The 20,428-nt window shown below is 37.2% G+C and overlaps 1 protein-coding gene across 5 annotated transcripts in view; it reads left to right on the plus strand.

Moving 5' to 3' along the window:
- ARHGEF4 (Rho guanine nucleotide exchange factor 4) overlaps nt 1-20,428 on the plus strand; it is a 262,203-nt gene that overhangs the window by 119,376 nt on the left and 122,399 nt on the right. The window lies entirely within an intron of this gene.

Genomic DNA, 20,428 nt, shown 5'->3' on the forward strand with positions numbered 1-20,428 from the left:
ACAGCACAATGACACCCTTCCTCATGCCCTCAGGCTCAGCATAGACTGCAGATGATATTCTACACAGTGGTATGTCTCAGAGCCAGAGGTTGTGGCTTCTCTTCCCTCTCTACAGTGTGTCTCTGCCTGTGTTCAGCTCTTTGCAAGGCACTGGAGCAGAACTGAAGAAGGCAGGGCCAGCCCTCAAGCTTTCCTGTAGTAATTACCATTTAGTGGAGACCTACTCTGTGTCAAACACTATGTTTGACACTGGACAGTATTATCTCTACTACTAATAAAGAACTATGACATTATGATATAATATTCTTAATTAAATTAATTAAACAAAGTTATACTAAGTCAATTAAATGCCATCCCTAGGGACATTTGACACCATGATTTTTTATGAAACTGTCATCCTATTAAAAAAACTTAATAGTGCACACAGCATACTTTTTACCCATTCCCAGACTCTGTTTCTTGTTCTTTCCCTTTATAAAATAGCAATTTTTTACTATCAAGTATTTGTGAAGTACACATCCCTGAGTCTCCCTCATCCCTTTTTTAAATTATGGTGAATTCACATAACATAAAATTAACCATGTTAAAGTATACAATTAAGTGGCATTTAGTAGATTCACAAGGTTTTGCAAGCATCACCTCTATGTAGTTACAAGACATTTTCATTATCTCAAAAGGAAACTCCACAGTCATTAAGCAGTCACTACCCATTTCCCATCCCCAGACCCTGGAAAGCACAAATATACTTTCTGTGGCCTATGGATTTGCCTATTCTGGATATTTCATATAAATGGAATCAATATGTGACCTTTCGTGTCTGTCTTCTTTCACTTAGCATAATCTTTTTGAAGTTCATCTATGTTATAGTATATATCAGTACTTCATTCCTTTTTAGGACTGAATAATATTCCATTGTATGGATATATTTGTTTGATGTCATTTACCCATATCATACCCATTGATAGACATTTGGGTTGTCTCCAACTTTTGGCTATCATTAATAGTGCTGTCAAGAACATCTATGTATAAACTTTTGTTTGAATACATGTTTTCTATTCTTTTAGAATAGGAGTGGAATTGTTGGTACATATGGCAATTCTATGATTAACTCTTTGAGGAATTGCCAAGCTGTTTTCCATAGTGTTTACACCATTTACATTCTCACCAGCAATGTATGAGGGTTGCAACTTCTCCACATCTTCACCAACACTTGTTTTCTGTTTTATATTGTTTTGTTTAAATTACACCATCCTGGTGGGTCTGAATGGTATACCTCACTGTGGTTTGATTTACATTTACCTAATGAGTTATGTTGAATATATTTTCATATGCTTGTTGGCCACTTGTAAACTTCTTTGGAAAAATGTCTCTTCAAGACATTTGCCCATTTCTAATTGGGCTTTTTGTCTTTTTGCTGTTGATTTGTGAGAATTTTTTTATATATGTGGATATATATTATGACATACATATATGTGTGTGTGTGTGTGTGGATATATATTATGACCCTTACTGAATAAGTGATTTGCAGATATTTTCTCCCATCTCTAGATTGCCTTTCACTTTCTTGATAGTGTCTACTGCCTTGATAGTGTCTACTTGCACAAAACTATTTAATTTGATATAATCCAATTTGATTTTTTGTTGTTGTTGCTTGTGAATTTAGTGTCATGTCGAAGAGTCAATTACCAAATCCAAGGTCATGAAAATTTACTTCCTTGCTTTCCTGTAAGAGTTTTGGGGTCTTTGATTCATTTTGAATCAATTTTTGTGTGTTGTGTGAAGCAGAAATCCAACTTCAATTTTTTCTATGTGGATATCTTGTTGTGTTAGCAACATTTGTTGAAGAGACTAACCTTTCCCTCATTGAATGGTCTTGGCACCCTTGGAAAAAAATCAAATGGCCTTCGATATATAGATTTATTTCTGGATCCTCAATTCTGTTCCATTGGCCTATATATCTATGGTTATGCCAGTACCACACTATTTTAACTACTGTAGTTTTGTATTAAGTTTTAAAGTTAAGATGTATGAGTTATCTTTGCTATTTATATGTATGGTGTAGAAGGCTATTGGTATTTTGCTAAGATTACAATGAATCTGTAGATAACTTTGGAGAGTATTGCCATCTTAATAGTATCAAATCTTTGAAACCATGAACACAGGTTGTTTTTCCATGTTTTAGGTGTTCTTTAGCTGTTTTTAGCAATGTTTTGTAGTTTTCAATGCAGAAGTCTTACACATCCTTGGTTAAAATGTTTCCTAAGTATTTTTTTCAAAAAACGTTTCTTGAGGGGCAGAGGGAGAGGGAGAGAAAGAATCTTAAGCAGGCTCCATGCTCAGTGCAGAGCCTGACGTGGGGCTCAGTCTCATGACAGTGAGATCATGACCTGAGCCAAAATCAAGAGTTGAATTCGTACCCAACCGAGCTACCCAGACACCCCTTTTCTTCAGATTTTTAATTGATGTATAGTTGAAATATAATATTATATTAGTTTTAGGTGAACAACGTAGTGATTTGATAATTATATACATTATAAAATGCTCACTACAATGAATATAGTCACCATCTGTCACCATACAAAATTATTACAGTAATATTGACTATATTCCCTATACTGTACTTTTCATCCCCATGACTTATTTATTTTATACCTGGATGTCTGCAGCTCTAATCTCCTTCATCTATTTTGCCTATCACCACCCTCCCCCTCTGGTAACCACCAGTTTGTTCCTGGTATTTATGGGCCTGCTTCCGCTTTTTGTTTGTGTTTGTTGATTTGTTTTGATATGTGATTTTTAGATTCCACATATGAGTGAAGTCATATGGTATTTGTCTTTCTCTGTTTGACTTATTTTACTTAGTATAATACCTTCTAAGTCCATTCATATTGTCACATCACAAATGGGAAGGTTCCATTCTTTTTTATGGCTGAGTAATGTTCCATTGTGTGTGTGTGTGTGTGTGTGTGTGTGTGTGTGTGTGTGTATACCACATCTTTATATATTCACCTATTTATGGACACTTAGGTCACTTCCATATCTTGGCTATTGTAAATAATGCTACAGTAAACATAGGGGTACATATATCTTTGATGTTTATTTTTTTTGAGAGAGAGACAGTGTGAGCAGGGAGGGGCAGAGAGAGGGAGACACATTTTCTTTTTGACAATAAATTGTCAGCCATTCTTACAAGTTACAGATTCCTCACTGTGGTTTTTATTTGCATTTCCCTGATGATAAATTGAGCCTCTTTTCAAGTGTCTGTTGGCTATCTGTATGTCTTCTTTGGAAAAATGTCTATTCAGGCCCCCCACCCCTACCCATGAAAATGTGTATTCATTACCCTACTCAGGGTAACATGGACCTAATAAAATAAGTTGGGAAGTATTCTCTCATCATCTATATTTTTGAACAGATTGATAAAGTTAGTTTTCTTTTCTTGTTTGTTTGTTTATTTTTGAGACAGAGACAGAGCATGAGCAGGGGAGGGGCACAGAGCGAGGGAGACACAGAATCCAAAGCAGGCTCCAGGCTCTAAGCTGTCAGCACAGAGCCTGACACAGGGCTCAAACTCACAAACCATAAGATCATGACCTGAACCGAAGTCAGGCACTTAACCCACTGAGGCACCCTAGCATCCCAATAAAGTTGTTTTTCTTTGCTCTGAAGTCTACTTTGATATGAATATATCCACTTCTTTTTTGATTTATGTTTACATATACTTTTTACTTTCAACCTGTTATTAATTTGAAGTAAATTTCTTATAAGCAACATTATTAGATGTTTTTGTTTTATCCATTCTGCTTACCTCTTTTAATTGGTGCATTTTGACCACTTCCATTTGAAATGATTATTGTGTTAGGATTTAAGTCTGCCACTTTATTATTAGTTTCCTGATTGTTTCTTCTGTTTTCTGGTACTCTTTTCTTACTTTTCTGTCAGTTATATGAATATTTTTAGGATTCCATCATAATTTATTTGTAGTATTTTTGAATGTATGGTTCTGTGTAGTTTTCTTAGTGGTTGCTAAAAGTACTGTTGTATACACACATAACTAATCACTGTCTACCATTATCAACATTGTATCACTTCCAATGAACTATAGTAATCTTACTCCCACCGAGGCTCATTTCCCCTCCCCACTTTATCATTGTCTAAAGTGTTTTCTCTATATACATTAAGCACCATATCAAATTTTTTAAATTTTTGTTTCAGTCATCAAAAATGATTTAAGACATTCGTGAGAAATGGATAGTCTATTATATTTACCCTAAATTTTACCCATGCCAATGTTCTTTCTTTATGAAAGTCCAGACTTTTTTTGTCATCATTTCCTTTCTCTTTAGAAAACTTTCTTTAGCCACCCTTTAAGGGTAAGTTTGTGAACAATATATCTTTTACTTTTCCTTCAACTAAAAATGTCTTTATTTTCCCTTCATCCTGAAGGAAAAAAGATACAGGCTTAGCAGTTGACAGTCTGGCCTGCATTGCTCAGACGACAAACTCCTTGTTAGGTGTACCATTTAAGGAATGTATGTTTGCTCTCTAGTTGCTCTCTTTAGTTTTCAGAGGCTTAACTGTGATATGCCTTAGAAATCATTTCTTTGGGTTTACCCTATTTGTGGTCCACTCAGTGTTTTAGTTAGCTTGGGCTGCCATAACATAATACCACAGACTAGGTAGCTTAAAGAACAAAAACATTTATTGCTCACAGTTCTGGAGGCTAGAGGTCCAAGATCAAAGTGCTGGCCAATTCAGTGTCTGGTAAGAGCCTGCTTCCTAGTTTTGAGATGGCTTCTTGCTGTATCCTCAAGGGCAGAAAGACAGATCATCTCTCCTGTGTCTTTTCTTATTAGGGCACTAATCCCATTTATGAGGGCTTCTCCTTCATGTTACCTTCAAATGCCATCACACTGGCGATTAGGGCTTCAACATCAGTTGAGAGGGGACATAAACATTCAGTCCATAGCATGAAGCTTTTTGAATTTGTGAATTCAAATTTCAAATTTCAAATTTCACTGAATTTGGGAAGTGTTCAGCCATTATTTCTTTAATACTGTTCCAATCCCATTTCTCTCTCCTTTCCTCCTAAGACTCTGCTCTTTTGTTATTAGCCCATGGGTCACTGGGACTGTTTTGTTTCAGTCTGTTCTCCTTCTGTTGTTCAGAATGAGCAAACTGTATTGATCTATCCTCAAGTTCAATGATTTTATCCTCTGTCATCTCCACTCTACTACTGAGCCTATCCAATAGGTTTTTGTATCAGTATTGATTCTTTTTTGGCTCTTTTTATAATTTCATTGTCTGTTTTTTTTATTTGTTTCCAGAAAATGTGTAACTGATTATTCAAGTATTTTTATAATGATTGCTTTACATTGTCATATAATCCAACATCTTATTCATCTCAGTGTTGGTATGTTGTCTTTTTTCATTCATTTTGTGGTTTTTCTGTTTCTTTGTATAATGAGTGATTCTCTTGTATCCTCTATATTACGTGATGAGACTCTGCATCCTATTTTTCTTTCTTTCTTTCTTTCTTTCTTTCTTTCTTTCTTTCTTTCTTTCTTTCTTTCTTTCTTTCTTTTTTAGCAGTTAGTCCCCCTGATGAAAGTTGGGTACTCACTGTGTCATTGCATTTGGGTGGGGTAGAAGTTTATCTCCCTCTTCATCCCTACTTACAACTTCCTGGTAAAAGTAGGGCACCAACTCTACCATCTCATTGCTTCCAGCATGTAAGCTCAGCTCTCTGCTGGCCCCTGCCAACACAAGGAGAGAAGAAACAAAGTGAAATACCAGTTAGTCTTGACTCCCTTCTCTTCCCCTGCTTCATTACTGTCCAGTAGGTATGGAGGTTCATTTCTCCTATCTATCTGACACTGGGGCAGGTAGATATTAAAGTGGTAACTACTCCTGATTTACATGACATCATTCAGTCTCATTCATGCCAATTGTGGCAATCAACCTAGCTGCACCCCACTGACACAAGAGTGAGGGCAGTAAAACCTGTTGGTGCCTCACCCCACCTCACATTGCTTCCTTGTCTGGTTCTTGCTTCCTGAGGGTGAAGCTCAGCTCTCCACTGCACCTACAGACACTACTCTGGCAAGCAAATTGGCTCACCAGTGTTTGCTTCCCCCAGGCAAGGGATGGAAAGTCAGTTCCCTGCTTGGCCTGCTAACACCACTCATGGGGAAATTAGAGTGCCACCTACTTCTGCCTGGAAAAGAATAAAAACTTCCCACTCATTTCCATAGACATCACTGAGTGGGACATTACCTGCTTCTGCTTGGTGCGAGTTGGAATATAGCTTCCTGTTCAGCCCCACCAAACCACCTGAGAGGGGAATCAGAGCATGCCATCTGCTTCTGTGAGACAGGGAAGTGGGGTGAAAGATTAGCTCCCTGCTTGGCCCCACTTTCATTTCATGCTGTTTCTTTTGGTCTAAGCAGGTAGTGATTTTGCTGGTATAAAATTCTTAAGAACCTTTTGGGTCTCCCATGTATGCCACAGGGATTCCCTCAATTAAACAAGAGGCTCTTCCAAAGATCTTTCTGTTTTTGGCTTCTTTTGATATGGCTAAGGGGATTTTTGAGTCACGTGCTTAGTGTCTTCAAAGATCCTTTTGTATGACTGAATCTCTGACTTTCAGTATTTCTGAGGTATTAGCAAAAGGTAGTCTAGACACTCCGTTTTTTCTCTAGACCTAGTTTTCTGAAAGTGATCTCTTAACTTTAGTATGTTTTGCCATCAGGGTAAGCTGAGAATTTCCGAAATCATCAAACCCCTGTTCCTTGTTGTTCAGTAGTTCTTCCTTCTATTTCTTTCTTTCTTCTTGCATTTTAGCATAAGCAGCAAGAAGAAACTAGGCTGTACTTCTAACACTTCGCTTGGAAATCTCCTCACCTAACTATCCAAGTTCATCATTTACCAATTTGCTCTCTATATAACTACAGGGCACACTTATGCTTAAGCTTCCTACCACTAAATGACAAGGATTCTTATTTCCTTCTGAGCCCTCACGAGGCACCTTTAATCCATTTTCTATTAACAGTCTGTTTAAAACATTTTAGTTGTCCTCTAAGGCAATTTATGTTTTCTCTGTCACGGTCCTCACTCCCTTCTGAGCCCTCACTGCTAAGCATGACTTTAACATCTATGTTTCTACTAACAGTCTACTCAAGGAAATCTAGACTTTTTCTGTCATGCTTTCCCAAATTCTTCCAGCCTCTGCCCATTGCCTAATTCCAAAGTCATGTCCACATTTTTAGGTGATTATTACAGTCACACTCCCCTTCTAGGTTCCAAAATCTCTACCCATTTCCTATTTCTGCTATAAAAAATCACCACAAATCTAATGGTTTAAAACAACACAAACCTATTATCTTACAGTCCTGTACCTTGATAAGGTAAAAATCACATCAGTAAGGCTGTGTTCCTTTCTTAAGGACCTGAGGGAGAATCCATTTCCTTGTCTTTTCCAGCTTCTGTAGGCTGCCCACATTCTTTGTCTTCTGACCACTTCTGCATTTCAAAGTCATCACCATGGCATCTCTCTGACTGTTCTGTAGTTCCCTCTCTCTCTGAACCTGACCTCTGCTGGGAAATGTTATTTTAAGGACTCAAGATCAGGTTGGGCCCACCTAGGTAATCTCCCCCTCTCAAGACCCTTAACCTTAATCATATCTTCAAGGTCAGTTTGTTTGGTAAGGTAACAGGCAGGGATTAGGATGTGTGTACAGCTTATATTATCCTGTCTACAACAGCCATCCTTCTTCTAATGTTTTCTCCCTTGTTTAGAGGAAACAAGCTTTTCTTTGAGTTTTTCTTGTTTGTGCCTGTCATTGGTTCTGGTTGGAGGCTTCTGCACTGCCTTGTCTGGGATATATGAGAGGCATAAGGAGACCAGGTCACTCAGCACCCTGTTGCCTCACAAGTCTTGAGGTCTCTAGACAGCCTCTTTCTACCTTTCAGTCTTTCTACATTTGTTTGTTGTATTATATCTGGAAGTTTACTTGGAAGAGGAAGGGCCTTGAAAGAGTGGGGCTACTCCATCCTAGCAGAATCAGAAATCTCTAAAAGTTTGCTTTTTAAGAACTAAGTGTTTTTTGTGGGGGTAGTGGGGGGGGGTCCCTAAGGCACATTCAGTGATGTGCTAAAAGGACTCATGAGACTTAGCATATAATCATGGTGAGGCTTATTGCAGTGAAAGGATGTATGGTAGGATCAGCAAGGGAAAAAGACACAGGTGGATTCTGGGTAAGTAACCCACAAAGTCTTTCCATGCTTTCTCCCTCCTGTAAGGGTTCACATTGAGCTTGCTTCTTTCTCCAACAGGAGAGAAAAATGCAGTACCATGTGCCCAATGCTTCTGTCCAGGGAAGCCCACTAGATGCTGAGAGTTTAAGGTTTTTATTGGAGGCTGGTCACACAGCACCCCCTGCCTAACACATACTGAATTTCAGAATACTAGAAGGAAAGCAGGTGTTTGGCATACAGCACACTATACAATTGAAAACTGTAAGTTCTCACTTTAATTTGTTGATATATAAAAATTATACACATAACCCAGGCACAGGTGAACCCATCCTTATCAGTTAGGGAATGGTTCAAGGGCCTTCCAGATGCCAGCCAAGATACCAACCTTATACACAGGCACTGGTAAAGATAACATCCTCAGGTCTGCTCTTTGCTTTTTTCTGCATGTGAGTAACAAACTTATTTGGGATGTTATCAGATAGTACCTCTAGTCAACAAAATAATGTAACAAACAGCTTAGGATCTCACCAAATCCCACACCAGGGAAAATGCAGACCTATAGCTGGGAATCCAAGGGAGAATGGGTTAAGATTCAGAAATGGGGATAGTGCATAATATAAGGTCTTTTTACCATTTGACTATAACTCTCAAGGTGGGAAGTGAATATAGGAGACAGTTATACATAACTAAAGGTCAGAGATATAAATTGCAAATTTATATCTTATAAATTATAAATTAAAAGTATTGTTTTACATTTTGAAATGAATGTTTTGATGCAGCTGCTACTGCAAACTGGCCATGTCAAAATGGTCACAAGTCAACCCATGAGTATAAACAGTTTTGTTATAACAACAATCCTGTGAGGTGGTTATTATGTACTTGTTTTACAGATGAAGAAGCCGAGATTCAGAGACATTAAGAAACTTGCCAAATTCTAAGGTCATACGTTGGCAGAGACAGGATTTGAACCCAATTTGTGTGTCTCCAAAGCCTTTTCTCTTTCTAACTTGCATTGTTTCATGTAGGTTATGGAATGATGGGATGAAACTTCACATATTTTTTACTGTAAGTTCTCATTTTAATTAGCTTATATGTAGAAAAATTGTTGGAAGTATGTAACCACATAGGGCAAGAACAAACGCAGCATATTTAATATGGTACTTCTCTGGCTTCTAGACTCCCAATGAAAGGTGTACCTGCCAGAATCACTATCTAAAGAGGAAATAGCTCAATTCTAGCTATGCTACCAGTTTTTCATACTAAGATTTATACTGCCGTTGGGGAGGAACTCACTTAACAGTCAGTGCATTTCAGTTTAAAGGAATAATTGAAAACTGGTCTCCCACCAAAAGCCACATTCCTGTCTGAGACTCAAAAGCAGAGTCAGGACACTGGTGTTCCCAAAGACTATATTTGCCTCCAGCACCCAGAATCTCAGAAAGCCTCTTCTCATTCCTTGGTGCCCTTTGTGTCTGGTGACTCAGTATGAGCTAAGAATGTTTTCCTCCGTGCTATTCTAACAATCAAAGAATGATTTACCACTAATTTTTATGAGGAATCTACAAAGTATGAAACTAAATACAGTTCCTTATTATTCATAGATTCCATATTTTTGAATTCACCTACTCACTAGAATTTCTAACCCCAAAATCAGTACTCAAGCCACTTTTGCAGTCATTCACAGGCATGTGCAGAGCAGCAAAACATTTGATTCACCCAATGCCAGGTCCTCAGCTCAGGTTGAACAAGGTGATGTTCTGCCTTTATGTTTAAACTCTTTTACTAAACAAATGTCATTTTGTGGTCTATTTGGTATTATGTTTTTGGCGTCTTTGTGCATATTGTTGATGATTTTGCTGCTTAAAATGGCTTCCACACCTAGTGCTGAAGTGATGTCTAGTATTCCTAAGCACAAGAGAACTGTGATTGCCTTACGGAAGAAATAGATGTGTTGGATAAGCTTTGCTCAGGCATGAGTTGTATTGCAAGTGGCCATGAATTCAATGTTATGAATTAATCATATGGTACATTCAGAAAAAAGAAAGAGGAAATTTACTGATTTGTATATGAAGTCATTCTGGAAGATGCTAAAGTAAACAGCTGTAGTGTTATGATGTAACTATGGAAAATATGGAAAAGCAGCTAAAATGTGGACTCATGAGATGATGAACCACGAAAAAGTGTAGTGGGCAACATGTTGTAAGACTGAAAGCCAAGGAGGGGAGCCTGGGTGGCTCATCGGTTAAGCATCTGACTTTAGCTCAGGTCATGATCTCACAGCTTGTGGGTTTGAGCCCCGCATCTGGCTCTGCACTGATAGCTCAGAGCCTGCTTGGATTCTGCTGTCTCCCTCTCTCTTTCTGCCCATCTCTCTCTCTCTCTCTCTCAAAATTAATAAACATAATTTTAAAAATTAAAAAAAAATACTGGAAACCAAAGAAATTTATGGTCACCTTACCTAGGGTCAGGAAAATGTTAAACCTATCTACCTAGTGCTGCCCAACTCACTTGTTTCAAAGGGCTATATCATATAAGAAACATTAAACTTACAGGTGAGGCAAGTTCTAGGATCACGGGACTTCAAGAAAAAAATGTAAACACTGGCTAAGTGTTATACAAGAAAAGGGTTATGTGGAAGAGCAGATTTTCAATGCCAATGAGACTTGCTTATTTGACAAGGATGTTGACAAATGACACAATGTAATGCAAATAGTGTTTTGGTTGACAAAAAATTGTGTGACTAGAGGCTCACAGGAACCTATTTCCCCCAGGAATGAGGATTCAGTATTTGCCAATTCAATGTTTTCAAAGACTTTGTAAAATATGCATAGCACAAATAGTGAGAATTGACTATAATTGGAAGACCACAGCTCCAGGAAGAGAGTATGCAGGAAGCATAGGGATGTGTGGATAGAAAGTTGTGGCTCATTTACTATTTTTATAATAAAAATCTTTTTCCTGTGGGATGCAGTCCCATTCCCTGCTTTTGTCCCTCCCACAACCAGACTGAACTTACAGAATTACTAAGGTTTTGGACCTGTTACTCATGCTGACAGGATGCTGTCCAGTGTTTATCAAGGCACTACATTTTACCTACTTAAAAGAGCTAGAAGCTAGATACTGAAAATATCTTGATTGAAGTAGAAGTTAGGGGACACCTGAGTGGCTCAGTTGGTTAAGTATCCAACTCTTGATTTCAGCTCAGGTCATGATCTTATGGTTCATGAGGTTGAGCCCCACATCAGGCTCTGCACTGACAGTGTGAGCCTACTTAGGATTCTCTCTCTCTCATTCTCTCTCTCTCTCTCTCAGCCCCCTCCCCTCTCTCTCTTTCAAAATAAATAAATAAACTTAAAAAAATAAAGTGAAAATTAGTTTTATTTATTCAATATGTTTAATTTTAATATGTTATTAGTAGTAGTTAAGGAAGTACCTCTCTTTAAAAAAAATTTTTAATGTTTATTTATTTATTTTGACAAAGGATGTGAACACGCACGCGTGAGTGGGGTAGGGGCAGAGAGAGAAGGAGACAGAGAATCCCAAGCAGGCTATGTGCTGTCAGTGCAGAGTCCAACTCTCAGCTTGATCCCACAACCCCATGACTGTGAGATCATGACCTGAGCTGAAATCAAGAGTCAGATGTTTAACTGACTGAATCACCCAGGCACCCCAACATATATTTAATTTTAAAAATAATGTATGAAGCACTAACATTGTTCTGGGTGGTGAAGATATAAAAATTAAAATACTACAATAGAGGAATGCAAGGATGGGGGAGGGGAGATGGGGGTGGGTCACAGGAGGAATGCTGAAACCAGTCTAGTAATGTAGATGTCCCTTGGGCTGAGTCTGAAAGCTGTGTAGGTTACTCAGAAAAGAAAGGAATGCAAAAAGGCTGTTAGAGCAGAGAAAACATCCTTAGCACAGATACGTTTGTAATTTTAAGGAGTTAGATTACCTAGTATGTAAAGTATGAGGGGGAGTGGCAGGAGATGGAACAGAGGATTAGGTCAAGGCCAAGACATAGAGCATTCTAGATGAAGAGTTTATAGTTTGTCCTTTGGCCACTATGTGGCTTTTAAGTGTGGAAGCAATATAGTCACTTGATGCTGACAATTGCATATCCTATTTAAAAAATAAGATACTTGAAAGCAGAGTAGAAGATGAATTTGAGGGAGACACAATAAGATATGAGGATCTGAATTAGTCAAGTGGTAGCCAGCATACGTAAAATTATAAAAATTGCTCTAGTATTTATCAAGCATGTTCTATGTAATAGTCACTAATTGATTCAAATGAAATAACACATTCATTCCTACAGATGGCATAAGATGCAAGTATTAATATTATTCTCATTTTTCTAGTAAGAAAATCAAGGCATAAAAAAACAAGGAGTTTGCCCAAGATCACATAACTAGCTGATAGCAGGGATATGATTCAAACCTAAGAAGTCTGGCTCCAGGGTCCATGTTTCAACCACCAGATGTTACATCCTCTCTAGGAGAAGGTTGGAGATGTATTTAATAAAGAAAAGTCTAAATATCATATGACTTCACTCATATGAGGACTTTAAGATACAAAACAGATAGACATAAGGGAAGGGAAGCAAAAATAATATAAAAATAGGGAGGGGAACAAAACATAAGAGACTCTTAAATATAGAGAACAGAGGGTTGCTATAGGGGTTGTGGAAGGGAGGATGGACTAAATGGGTAAGGGGCATTAAGGAATCTACTCCTGAAATCATTGTTGCACTATATGTTAACTAAATAAATAAATTATTTGAAAAATAATAATACATAAGCAAAAAAAGAGAGGTAAAAGTTTATCAGATTTAGTTAGTATTGGATGTGAGAGATGAAAAAGGGAAGAAGCTAATGTTGGGTTTCAGCCAAACAATTGTGTAGATGAATAGTAACAGCATTCCCTGAGAAAGGAAATACAAGAGGAACTGGGATATAGAGAAAGGAGTAGAATATTAAGTTCAGGGGTGCTTGGGTGTCTCAGTCAGTTAAGCATCAGACTCTTAATTTCAGCTCAGGTCATGATCTCATGGTTCATGGGATTGAGCCTGACATGATGTCTGTGCTAACAGCACTGGGCTTGCTTGGGATTCTCTTTCTCCTTCTCTCTCTTTGCCCTTCCTCTACTCAAAATAAATTTTTAAAAAAGAATAAGTTTGATTTGGTACTTGTTCATTCAGGGGTACCTGTGGCTCATTCAAATGTATATATTCAGGAATCAGTGTTGAAATTATGAGTCTAAAGCTTAGGGAACAGGTCAGGGCTAAAATGGAGATTAAAGAACCATGAGAAGTTTGTATTCTGTCAGAAAAGGAGGAGGCAGAACCCAGAATGCCAACATGAATCATTACAAAGGAAGGAAAGCCAAGAGAGAAGGAAAAGGAATAGAGCAGAAACAGTGGAATGATCAGCAATGTCAAATACAGCAGAAAGCACTGAAAGTGACTCACTGGATTTCACAGTCAGAACTTAGTTATTGAGCTTTGTAAAGCAGTGTGAGCATAGAGTGTAGACAGAAGTCAAACTGAGTGAGTAGTAAAATGAGGAAAGTAGAGGAAATGAAGCAGTAGAAATGGAAATACAGTTTTATTTCAAAAATGATGGTCCAGAGAATAAGGAGATTTGAGGCATCTAGCTTTGCTTAACCTCTTTGAACCTTTTTCCTCATCTGGAAAATGGAGATGTTAACTTCTTTCTATCTTGACTTGTAGGAATTAAATGAGAAATGATGAATGAACTGTGCAGTACATACCAGACACATATAAATTGCTTAATGAAAGCTATCCCATTTTTCTCTATCAGCCCCTTCCTGAATAATGAGCTTGATTCAGAATCATATGATGTGGATAAAAGATATAGATAGTCTCTTTCCTCAGGGAGCTTATAGTGTAGCTAAAGTGCCAACACAATAATAAAATATATGTTGTAATTCACTGAACACAAACCATAGAATAACCATACTGCAAAACAGATGCTGTAGTGATATCAACAGAATACTGTTAACAGAAAGGAGATGTGGGTAATTCTGTGTGGAGGGAGCATGGGAAATACCTTGCAGACAGGGAGATACTTGCATGAAAAATTGATAAATTTTCACCACAGAAAGCAAATTTTCACCACAGAAAGCAAAGTCAAGGGAATGGTAGGGGAAGTTGGTCCAAGATGGTGGTGTAGGAAGAAACTGAACTCACTTCCTCCTGTTCACACCAAATCTACAGCTACATATGGAACACTTCCATCTGAAAAAGAACTGGAAACTAGCTGAAATGTTTCTCCACAACAATGGATAAAAAGACCACATGGAGATGAGTAGGAGAGGCAGAGACATAGTCTCTCCAAAAACCCCACCCCAGAAGCAGTGACACCCAATAGGGAGGGATCTCTCAAGTCCAGAGTTTCTCTCAGAGGAGGGAGGGGTTTGTGCCCCACATCAAGCATCCCAACCCTTGGGACCTGCACCAGAGAGATGAGCCCCCAAAATGTCTGGCTTAGAAAACTAATGGGGCTTACATCCAAGGGACCCAAAGGACTGTAGGAAACTGAGATACTCCTTTTAAAGGACTTGTATGTAGTCTCACTTGCCCCAGAAACCAATGTAAAATCAGCAGTTTGAAAACCACTTTTACTACATATGAAGGGGATCCATTTGCTAATCTTAGGAGCAGGGCACAAGTAGGACTCTAGAGGCCAGCAGGGTACATGATTATAGCCCCCCAGGACTGGATATATTTGCATACTTTGAAAACTACTGCCTGAGAGTCAGACTTCCAATAAGCCTGAAACTAGGTGCTCAGATCTTTCTCCTTGGATCATGACAGGTCTTGGTGTACTCTCAACAATGAGGAACTATCAAGAATAAATCAAGCAGCTTAGACAACCAAAAATGTTTGAAAGACATTCATCACTTCCACAAAGCCACATTTTATCACTTCCACAAAACCACTCCTTCAAGACTTTAGAGTAGCTCTTTTTCATAATTCATAGAAACAAACACAAGACAGTCAAGCAAAATGAGGAAACAGAAGAATATGTTCCAAGCAAAATGGTAGGATAAAACCTCAAATATTATAAGTAATCTCTCTGATAAATAATTGAAAGTAATGATCATAAAGATACCAAACTTGGGGCAAGAATGGATGAACACAATGAGAAGTTAAAGAGATAGAAAAATATAAGAAAGTATATTCTTTAAACAAAGTATATTCTTTAAACAGAAGTCACAGAGCTGAAGAATACAATAACTGAACTGAAAAATACACTAGAGGGGTTCAACAGCAGACTAAATGAATCTGAAGAAAGAATCAATGATCTAGAAGACAGAGCAGTGGAACTCACCCAAACAGAGCAGGAAAAAAAAAGATTTTAAAAAGTGAAGATAGTGTAGGGGATCTGTGGAACAAAATCAAGTGGGATAACATTCACATTATAAGGGTCTCAGAAGGAGAAGAGAGAGAGAGAAAGGAGTAGAAAAATTATCTGAAGAAAACATTGCTGAAAACTTCCCTAATCTGGGAAAGGAAACAGACAGCCAGATCCAGGAAGTTCAGAAAGCTCCCAACAAGGTGAATCCAAAGAGATCTACCCAAGACACATTATGATTAAAACGTCAAAAGAGAGAATATTAATGGCAGCAAGAGAAAAACAACTTGTTACATGCAAGGGAATCCCCAGAAGGCTATCACCAGATCTCTCAGCAGGAACTTTGCAGTTTGAAAGAGAGTGGTATTATACAGTCAAAGCTCGGGGCGGGGGTGGGGGGGGGGGGGGGTCGGGAAACTTTCAACCAAGACTACTCTACTCAGCAAGATTATCATTCAGAATTGAAGGAGAAATAAAGTTTTCAACAAACAAAAGGTAATTAAGTCCATCACTACTAAACTGGCCTTACAAGAAGGGTAAAGGGGACTTCTTTGAGATGAAAAGAAAAGGCACTAATTAGTAACTAGAAAATATATGAAAGTAAAAATCACAACAATAAATTTAAATGCACAGTAGAGGTAGTAGATTAACCAGTTATAAAGCTAGTATGAAGGTTAAAAGACAAAAGTAGTAAAATTAACCATAACTACAAAACTTAGTTAAGGGATACACAAAAAGATGTAAAATGAGATATCAAAAAAAAAATGCTGAAGGGAAGTAAAAATGTGCTTTCACAATGCATTCAAACTTAAATTGCTATAAACTTAAAATAGACTATATATATATGTGTGTGTGTGTGTGTGTGTGTGTGTGTGTGTGTGTGTGTATATATACACATATACATATATACAGTCTCTCTCTCTATATATATATACTATACTATATATATAGTATAGTATATATATATAGAGAGAGAGACTGTATATATGTATATGTGTATATATATAGCCTACTATGTGTATATATATATATAGTCTAACATATATATATATACATATATATATACACGTATGTATATATATATGTATATATATATATAGTATTATATGTGAACTTCATGGTTCATGTGAACTTCATGGTTCCACAGAGCAAAACCCTATCATAGATACATGAAAGATAATGAGGAGTCTATACAACACTAAAGAAAATCATCAAAGCACAAGGGAAGAGAGCAAGAGAAGAAGAAAGATACATAGAACTATAAAAGCCGCTAGAAAACAACAAAATGGCATACCTATCAATAATAACTTTAAATTTAAATGGACTAAATTCTCCAATCAAAAGACATAGAGGCTGAGTGGATTAAAAACAACAGTCATCTATATGCTACCTACAAGAGACTCACTTCAGACCTAAAGATACATAAAGCAAATGGGAAGCAAAAGAAAGCTGATGTAGCTATACTCATATCAGATAAAATAGACTTTGAAAGAATAACAACAAAAAAGCTGTAATGAAAGACAAATAAGGGCATTACATAATAATGAAGGGATCAATCCAGCAAGAAGACATAACATTTATAAATACATATACACCCAACACAGTGGTACCAAAATATATAAAGCAAATACTAACAGACCTAAAGGGAGAAATTGACAGCAATAAAATAAAGGTTGGGGACTTTAAAACCCCACTTTACATCAATGGATAGGTCATCTTGAACAAACTCAATAAAGATACATTGGCTTTTAACAACACATTGGACAAGACTGACTTAACCAATATATACAGAACATTCCATCCAAAAGCAGCAGAATACACAGTTTTCTCAAGTATAGATGGAACATTTTCCAGGATAGATCACATGTTAAGCCACAAAACAAGTCTTAACAAGTTTAAGAATAATTAAATCATATCAGGCATCTTTTATGACCACAATGATAGGAAACTAGAAATCAATTCAAAGAAGAAAACTGAAAATATGACAAATGTGCAGTGACTAAACAACATGGGTTAATGAAGAAATCAAAAGAGAGATCAAAAACTATCTCAAGACAAATAAAAATGGAAACACAACTTTATAGAATCTAAGGGACAAAGCAAAAGCAGTTCTAAGAGAGAACTTCATAGCAATACAGGCCTATCTCGAAAACAAGAATAATCTCAAATGAATAACTAAACCATATACCTAAAGGAACTAGGAAAAGAACAAATAGTACAAAATTACTAGGAGGAAGGAAATAATAAAGATCAGAGCAGAAATAAATAGAGACTAAAAGACAACAAGGAAAGATCAGTAAGGGGTGCCTGGGTGGCTCAATTGATTAAGCATCCGACTCTTGATTTCAGCTCAGGTCATGATCTCACAGTTCCTAAGTTCAAGCCCCACATTGGGCTGTGCGCTGACGGTGTGGAGCCCGCTTGGGATTCTTTCTCTCTCCCTCTCTCTCTGCCCCTCCCCTGCTTGTGTGCACGCGCGTGCTCTCTCTCTCTCTCTCTCAAAATAAATAATAATCTTAAAAAATATCAATGAAACTGAGAGATAATTCTCTGAATAGATAAACAAAACTGACAAACCTTTAGCCAGGCTCACCGAGAAAAAAAGGGATAAGAGAGGGGACTCAAATAAATAAGTGAAATGAAAGAGAAGTTACAACTGATACCACAGAAATACAAGGACTGTAAGAGACTACTAAGAACAATTATACACCAACAAATTGGACAACCTGAGAAATAAATTCCTAGAAACATACAGACTTCCAAAACTGAATCATGAAGAAATAGAAAATTTGAATAGACTGATTAAAGGAGATTAAGGAGATTAAACAGTAATCAAAACCCTCCCAACAAACAATTCATGACCAGATAGCTTCACTGGTGAATTCCACTAAACATTCAAAGAAGACTTAATACCTATCTTTCTCAAAGTCTTCCAAAGAATTAAAGAGAAAGCAACACTTCCAAAACTCATTTTACAAAGCCACAGTACCCTGATCCCAAATCCAAAGACACCACAAAAAAGAAAATTACATGCCAATATCTCTAATGAACAAAGATGTAAAAATCTTCAAAAAAATTCTGAAGCAAGCCAAATACTACAAGACAATAAAAGGATCATACATCATGATCAGTTATTCCAAGAATGTGTGGATGGTTCAAAATCTGTAAACCAATGCAGTACACCATATCAACAAAATGGATAGAATCATGTGATCATCCCAATACATGCAGAAAAATGATTTGACAAAATTCAGTATCCATTCATGATAGAATTCTCTCAACAAAGTGGGTATAGAAGGAACATGACTCACCATAATAGAGGCCATTTAGGACAAGCCCATAGCTAACATACTCAGTAGTGATCTTAGGAAAGATCAGCAATAAGACTAGGATAGCCACTGTCACTACTTTTATTCACCTTAGTACTGGAAGTCCTAGCCAGAGGAATTAAGCAAGAGAAAGAAATAGAAAACATATAAATCAGAAAGGAAAAAGTAAAACTGTCATTATTTTCAGGCAACATGATATAACTTGTATGGAAAGCCCTAAAGACTCCACCAAAAAACTGTTAGAACTAATAAATGAATTCAGTAAAGTTGCAGAGTACAATATCAATATACAAAAAAAATTGATTGCATTCTATATACTTATAACAAACAATCAGAAAGAGAAATTAAGGGGTTTCTGGGTGGCTCAGTCAGTTAAGGATTTGATTCTTGATTGTGGCTCAGGTCACAATCTCACAGTTCATGAATTCAAGCTACACATCAGGCTCTGTGGTGACAGCACGGAGCCTGCTTGGGATTCTCTGTCTGTCTGTCTGTCTCTCTCTCAAAAGTAAATAAATAAACATTTTTTTTAATAAAGGGCATTAGAAAAAATATTTTTAAAAAAGATAAATTGAGAAAACAATGCCATTTACAATTGCATCATAAAGAATACATTCTGGGGGACCTGGGTAGCTCAGTAGGTTAAGGGTCCAACTTCAGCTCAGGTCATGATGTCATGGTTTATGGGTTCAGCCCTGCTTCAGGCTCTGTGCTGACAGCTCAGAGCCTGGAGCCTGCTTTAGATTCTGTGTCTCCTTCTCTCTCGGCCCCTCCCCTGCTCTCTCTCTCTCTCTCTCAAAAATAAAATAAAACATTTTAAAAATTAAAAAAAAATAATACAATCCCTAGGAATCAAAGACCTCCATGGTTAAATTACACTGTACACTTAATTGTAAGACATTAAAGAAAAACATTGAAGAAGACACAAATAGAAAGATATACCATGCCTATGGATTGGAAGAATTAATATTGTTCAAATGTGCATATTACCCAAAGCAATCTACAGATTCAGTGTAATCTGTATCAAAATTACAATGGCATTTTTCACAGAAAGAGAATGAACAATCCTGAAATTTGTATGGAACCACAAAATATCCCAAATAGCCAAAACAATCTTGAGAAAGAAGAACAAAGCTGGAGACATCATGCTCCCTGATTTCAAACTATATTACAAAGCTATAGTAATCAAAATAGTATGGTATTTTAGTTTTTTTGAGAAACCTCCATACTGTTCTCCATAGTAGCTGCACCAATTTACATTCCCACCAACAGTGACTGGGTTCTCCTTTCTCCACATCCTTGCCAAAACTTTTTATTTTTTGTCTTTTTGATACTAACCATTATGACTGGTGTGAGGTTAAAGCTCACTGTGGTTTTGATTGCATTTCTCTGATTATTGGTAATGTTGAGCACCTTTTCATGTGTCTGTTGGCCATCTGTCTGTAAGCACTCTTTAGAAAA

This window comes from Panthera pardus, unplaced genomic scaffold (genome assembly GCF_024362965.1).
Source record: "Panthera pardus isolate Hobbes unplaced genomic scaffold, ASM2436296v1 HiC_scaffold_10, whole genome shotgun sequence".
NCBI classification, from domain to species: domain Eukaryota; kingdom Metazoa; phylum Chordata; class Mammalia; order Carnivora; family Felidae; genus Panthera; species Panthera pardus.